At 33.2% G+C, this 6,000-nt stretch overlaps 1 protein-coding gene across 1 annotated transcript in view; it reads left to right on the top strand.

Annotated features, from left to right (window-relative positions):
* Positions 1–726: 726 nt before the first annotated feature.
* The window catches only part of LOC106062254 (guanylate cyclase 32E-like), a 160,106-nt gene continuing 154,832 nt past the window's right edge, over positions 727–6,000 (top strand). Inside the window, exon 1 of the mRNA XM_056021489.1 lies at positions 727–886. The gene's annotated coding sequence lies outside the window, so the exon portion shown is untranslated. The remainder of the gene's footprint in view (positions 887–6,000) is intronic.

Below are 6,000 nucleotides of genomic sequence, written 5' to 3'. Positions count from 1 at the left end.
AACAATCAAAATTCTAAAAATCCTTTTAAAAAAATTCTAATGGGAAGAGCTCTGCAATTACAACTATATTTCTCAATAATGTAGACGTTAATTCCCTTATCCAATATCAAACAAAATAATTAATTACCAATAATCGATTGATTTATTGGTGAACCTTTTTATTAATTCATGTTTTTGGTTTAGGTAAAATAGGTTTCTTGATCCAAGAATGGGTGTGGAATAACTAACGTGTACAGTTATCGAGGAGGGAAAAGACCTACATATTTAGCCACACATGTGGATACTAAAGGATTAATTTTCCTTGTTGGTATAAAGCTAAATAATTAATTAGCAGTAATTAATTGACCAACTGGTAACATTTTTATTATTCATGTATGTATTTTAAGCCAATGAATACTTGTGCAACTTTGCAAAGTTCTAACTTGATCCAAAAACGGGTGTGAGAGAATGAATATGTCCAAACATTTGACCAGACAGACAGAGTGAGTTGTAAATAGATCCTTCGTTTGTATGTGTGTTTCTGTATGGTTGTATATGATGTGTGGAAACAACTACTTCATTGAACAAGCACATTGAAGTGTATTATAAAAACATTTGTTCCCAGATGTCATCGCCGGGTAGCCACCACGCGTGCAGGGCAGACGACAGCGAGGTGGAAAAGAGGGGAATGCACGATACAGCTCGTGCCTGCTATCGCTTGATACTTGTACTGGACTAGAGCGGGCATTCCCGATGTCCACATCCCTCAGTTCCATATCTACTTTTGATAGCGTTCGGATAGACTATTTCCTGTGTTCTTATTAGTGGGACTTGTGCTTTTTTTTTTTTAAAAAATATGTCAATTGGTTCGTAGGTAGATCGTATATATACCAAACATTATGCTACGGTAAGTCTAGTTAGATATCACAAGCAGTACATTGCACTATTCTATCGAATTATAATATCTACATGACTTAAAACTGTATAAGTTTATGTATATTATTTTAAATTCATAAACATCTGAATAAGTTGACTTGGCTTACATTTCATTTCAAATTTGTATAAGCAAAACAAAGAACAGATGAAAATTAGAAGACAAACATCTAAATCTCGAGTTTTGTAAATTTATTGTTTCACTTTAATTACAAAATAAAAGGTGAACTTGCTAGTGTGGAAAGTTTTAATCTTCAAGCCATAGTATTGCCATGAATTAAAATTAGGAATGAAAATAATAAAAAAATAATAAGGCACTCCTTTTAGACTTTGCAAAGTATAATGCATATGATAAAAGGGCCATCTGTTTCTTAAGCCAACGATTGGCCAGGGTGTCATGTTGCTAGCACAACGCCTTTAATTTTCACAACGATTATCAGGCACCCATTAGAGTTGGGTGGACTCAGGGGCTTCCTAAAATTCCCGAACTTCATTATCTGGATATTTACTGAGATTTGACCCGAATCAGCGAATATTGAAAGGGGTGCTTTTGATACTTCGTTTTAGGTTACTGTACCGTAGTGCGTACAAATTAATTTATTTTAGTCTACTAACACTATGCATGGGACAAAAAATTTTTTTGGCATATTTGCATATTTCAGCACTGCGTAGAGATAAACGGTTAATAATTGAGACAAATATAAGTGAGCTTTGGGACGAGAACTGACTTTTGTTAGATACATCGTTAGATAGATTGTTTGTTACTTACACTTTACACGTGGGAAAGGTTTCCATAATGCATTTCTTATAGTATGAGACTGTCAATTCAGTATGTGCTCATAATAAGATATTCTAACGTTTTACGTACTTAAAAGAGGGCGCAGTGACTTAGTGGTTAAGAGCAGGGTGTCACATCACACCCTGCTCGTTGACCAGAAAAACAGAAGACCTTAACATCATCTGCTTTATAGATCGCATTGTCTCAAAGGGGAACTTTACAACTTTACATAGATAAATATATGCTACACATAATTATAATCAGCTGTGAGTGAATTAGATTAGGTTCATTAAACCCTATTTTATAAGTGTATTATGAAGAGCGAGTTGGAAATATCTGACATGAATCTCTCGAGTGAACTGAATATTGACTTCATTACATTCTCCTTTAATATACTTATGCAAAAAGAAAAAAAAATTACTGAAAGATTGAATCTCTATTATTGTATGAGCATCCCTTTATTCAGTCACAGTATATAAATAGTTCGTCGTTCGTGGTTCGATGATGACCACTTTTGTCATCCTGGGGGCTGAGGGCTTTGCACTGGGGTTTTGTGCCTCCTCGTTTGGCTGGTGAGACCTATGTATGCCCGGAATAAAAGCCACAGTGAACAATCTATGAATGGTAATAAGATTTACATTTACTAAAGGTAAATGACCAAAATAAATTATTATTATTATCCTTTCTATAAATCAACTGTTTCTTTTATATATCACTTGACTATAGATCAAAACCATAGACAGAATAGAGAACAGTAAATAGTACAATTTTAAAAATAAAATTTAAAAAATATTTTTAAAAACCCACATAAGTTTAAAAAAAAAGTATCTCAGCGACGGAGACCATTACTATATATAAGAGTAATAACTTGGCTATCAAAAACTAATGTTTAATTATGAAATAAAAGGAAAAAGAAATTCCACCATAATTCCCCCCCCCCTTTCACCTGAAAAAAAATCTTGGTTGTGCCCATCTCAATACATGGGGAATTATCTGAATACATGAGGAATTATCTGAATACATGGTGAATTATCTGAATACATAGGGAATTATCTGAATACATGGGGAATTATCTGAATACATGGGGAATTATCTGAATACATAGGGAATTATCTGAATACATGGGGAATTATCTGAATACATGGGAAATTATCTGATACATGGGGAATTATCTGAATACATTGGAAATTATCTGATACATGGGGAATTATCTGAATACATAGGGAATTATCTGAATACATGGTGAATTATCTGAATACATGAGGAATTATCTGAATACATGGTGAATTATCTGAATACATGAGGAATTATCTGATTACATGGTGAATTATCTGAATACATGGTGAATTATCTGAATACATGGTGAATTTTCTGAATAAATGAGGAATTATCTGAATACATGGTGAATTATCTGAATACATGGTGAATTATCTGAATACATGGTGAATTATCTGAATACATGGTGAATTATCTGAATACATGGTGAATTATCTGAATACATGGTGAATTATCTGAATACATGGTGAATTATCTGAATACATGGTGAATTATCTGAATACATGGTGAATTATCTGAATACATGAGGAATTTCCACTGACGTCTTTAATTTTAAGTTGATTATATTTTTAAAACATTATTATAGTCAAATCGGAGTGTTCACTATTTAGTGAATTAGCTAGCAATCTCTTCTCATGAACTGATGAACTGTCAAATTTCTTGGAAAATCTTTTAGAGTTTTTAGCGAGATTGTTTCCATCCCTCAGTTTCCACCACCAGGCATATTTTGCAAACTAATAAGAGGCATTTTAAACAAGTAACAAAAAAAAAGTTTTTTGTTTCTTCATTGCATTTTTTTTACAGCAATTCCTCCTATATAAGGCGAATAATGTTTTGTAAGAGCGGTTACGTTGTTCTGAATAAGTAATGAATGCTGGATAAAAAAACAGAACATTTTTTACCAGCTCTAATCTCTACTCACTCCCCAATCATGGTTAAGCGCATGTCTACATCTAAGACGAAAAGAAAGGAAGAGATAGAAAGAGAAAGGGAGAGAGAGAGAGGAAGTGAAGAAGTAACAAAGGAGTGAAAATGAAGTTGATCAGTAGTCGAGACTTGCGGTATTGGAATAAAAAGTCCAAATCGAATCTAACATGAGCCCTACCGTAGAACCCTATGACATCAACATGAATCCTGAAAGTTCGTGACCCATCGACCTTGACCTCTTCTCTGTTTCCAATGTCGCAAAAAGTCAACTCTATTGGAATAAAGTATTCAGTTGCTTTCTTTGTTTTCGAATCTAATTCTCTATGTACACTATATTATGCTATAACACACCCAATACAAGCGCGTCCATTATAATATAGCATAAATCATCCCATTTATAAAAATATAGCATATAATAGAATCGCATTAGGATTGCCAAGAATAATCCAACGAAATAGATTTTTTTTTTTTTTGACTTTATTTGATTTGTTTATTTTTTTATGACAAAAAATTAATATTTCCCCCCCCCCACCACACACACACACAGAAATGTGATGACTCAGCCATTCAGAAAGATAAAAATGGTTCTAATTTTATTAGATTGATGAGTTTGATAAAACACACACACACACACGCACAACTGATTAGCAAACATAAAGTTTGTATTTTCGTTTGTGCGATGTTCTAGAAACGAATTCAGTCCGTACGGTGGATGTATTTGATTAAATCTTTGCATTAACCAGACAATGTCACGTGACATCATTTCATTTGTTCAAGAGTCGCTTTATAAACTCCAAGAGTTTGTATCAATTAGGGGATTTGTTTATTTGTTTAATGAACAATTTGAAAAAAAAAAATCTTTGTCTTTTTTGTGATTCTTTTTTTTCTGATCTACTAAAAGATTCAGATTTCAAAAAATAACAAAAACAAATGTTTTTTAACGACCATTTCTCCCTTGATGCAGCTGAAGACTTGTGTAGGAGCTTAAACGTTATTTTAAATAACCAAAGAATTGATAGATCTCACATTTTTACACCGTCACAATTCCGCAGCCCCTCCGAAAATAAATCATGTTTAAGCGCATCTGTAAATAATATAAAGTTCTAGTATAGTGATACAGCTACAGATCCACACATGGTAAAATACACTAAAATGACGGGAGTACTGGATCTAGATAGATGACTAGATTTGTCTAGTTTAGTGACAGACCTCTAGATCCAGACTTAAGAGACGGTGCGCAAGATATTCCTGAACGTCTAGTTCTTTAGTTTACTTTTTAATGAAGACACTCGGCCATACCCACTGACCTATGTATTTTCAACATAAAGTATTCCTAGACCTCCTGACCAAATCTAATCATTAGATTATTATACTTAAAATTATAATGATAAAACCAGAATTGCTCTACGGCAATTAATTAGCTAGAACTTCTTTTCACAAAGATGTACATAAACTTTCAAATTTCTTGAAAAATCGTTAGCGTAGATTATGAGAACCGTGTACACCAGTTGTTGTTTTTTTGTTGCTTCAGACCCTTTTTTTTTCCAATAAAGAATGACCAAGCTGAGAGTTGACTTGTACTAAATGTAGTCCAAAATAGCATTTGCTAGTAATTGACGTTTAAACTTTTCACAATCGTCTTTAGTAAAATGTATTTGAAGCTCTTGTCTGGTGTAATTAGGAACTAAAACTATTATACCGAATAGAGAATCACTGGAGAAGTAGAGAAATGTACGAGAGAGAGAGAGAACTAGCAAAAGAGAGAAATAGAAAAGAGAGTAGTGAAAGTAACATTTGTGCAGTCAGACAGTAACAAATTAGAATCAAGTTCCAGAATACGACAGAGATGTTCACTCTGAACAATGACTACCATTCAATGTGTCCCATAGGCCACAGCCTACACGCCTCAGCGAATACAACTGCAAGAAAAGTGATAAACATTGGTGACTGAGGTAGCGGCAGACGTGAAAGATGCTAATGAAAATATTCTGAAAACATGCAAACAGAACAAAATACTTTAAAAAAAAAATAAAGCGTAAATAAGGGAAAGAACTGGTCAATTACTGACATATCTCTAACTACTTCAATAATTATTTCTTTTTCTTTATTAAAAAAGAATACATAATTGGTTAATTGTTTAATTGATTCGTGTGTAGTCGTCGGCAATAAATAATTATGCAAAGTTTTAACCTGATCGGAGAGTGGGAAGTGGGAGAAAAAACATTTTAAAAAATCTTGCCAGACAGACAGACAGACAGATAAACGTACTGAGTTATTATAAAGTTTGAAAAAATACTGTCCGACTTCTATAAAAACCCCAGAAGAAA

This window comes from Biomphalaria glabrata, chromosome 2 (genome assembly GCF_947242115.1).
Source record: "Biomphalaria glabrata chromosome 2, xgBioGlab47.1, whole genome shotgun sequence".
NCBI classification, from domain to species: Eukaryota; Metazoa; Mollusca; class Gastropoda; family Planorbidae; genus Biomphalaria; species Biomphalaria glabrata.
This window is presented reverse-complemented; position numbering and strand designations above follow the sequence as displayed.